Raw genomic sequence first — 1154 nt, 5'->3', positions numbered from 1 at the left:
GAAAGAAAGAAAGAAAGAAAGAAAGAAAGAAAGAAAGAAAGAAAGAAAGAAACTAATATAACACTGTAGGGGTGCCTGGGTGGCTCAGTTGGTTAAGCATCCAACTTTTGCTTTTGGCTCAGCTCATGATCTCACAGTTTGTGAGTTCAAGCCCCGGGTTGGGTGCCAGGCTGACAGCACAGAGCCTGCCTGGAATTTTCTCTCTCTCTGCCCCTCCCCTGCTCTCTCCCAAAATAAATAAACATTTAATATAATACTGTATGTTAACTATACTGGCATTAAAATTAAAAGCTCAATAAAAATGTTTTTTCTTCAACTTTCCATTTCATTGCTTTTTATTCTGCTTTCTGTGAGATTTTTTTTTCATTTTCAAGGGCTCTTTCTTGTTAACTAACATATACATTTTATATATATCTAACATACATCTACATATTATATATGTTTAATGCAAATTATATAATGAATATCTACATATAATGTATATCAAACTCTTACTTGTTAACTGATATGTGTAGATATTATTACTTTTTAAAGTTTTATTTTATTTATTTTGAGAGAGTGCGTGTGGGTGCACACGAGCAGGGAAAGGGCAGAGAGAGAAAGACTCCCAAGCAGGCTCCAGCACTGTCGGATGGGAACCCGACATGGGGCTAGAACTCATGAACTGTGAGATCATGGCCCAGAGCTGAAATCAAGAATCAGACACTTAACTGACTGAGCCACCCACGCACTCCCATGTAATTAAATATTATATATTACATATACAGTTATATGTAACATTTATTAATAAGCTTGTTAAACATTTTATGAAATATACACCACATAACACATATACACATACCTTATTCTTTTATGGATGCAAACTCTTTATAATAGTAATTATTTTATAGTGTTCCCTACAGAGACCCTATTTTCTCTATTTATTGGTTTTTGTTGGAGGTTTTCCTACAATGTCTGTAATTTGGGGCTGTCTGTTCATTTTTACGCATGAAGATCTGTAGGATGGGAGAGGGGAACTAGGATTTCAATGCCAGACTTTCGATGCTCGGTCTAATGCCATCTTGTGGACTTGGTACCTGTAAGTACTGAGCCTCTGAGGGATTCTTCAGAGTTAACTGTCTTGCTCTTCATGAACATTTCTCTCTTTTTTTAAA

This window comes from Herpailurus yagouaroundi, unplaced genomic scaffold, assembly GCF_014898765.1.
Source record: "Herpailurus yagouaroundi ecotype Mexico unplaced genomic scaffold, PumYag 141, whole genome shotgun sequence".
Lineage (NCBI taxonomy): Eukaryota > Metazoa > Chordata > Mammalia > Carnivora > Felidae > Herpailurus > Herpailurus yagouaroundi.
This window is presented reverse-complemented; position numbering follows the sequence as displayed.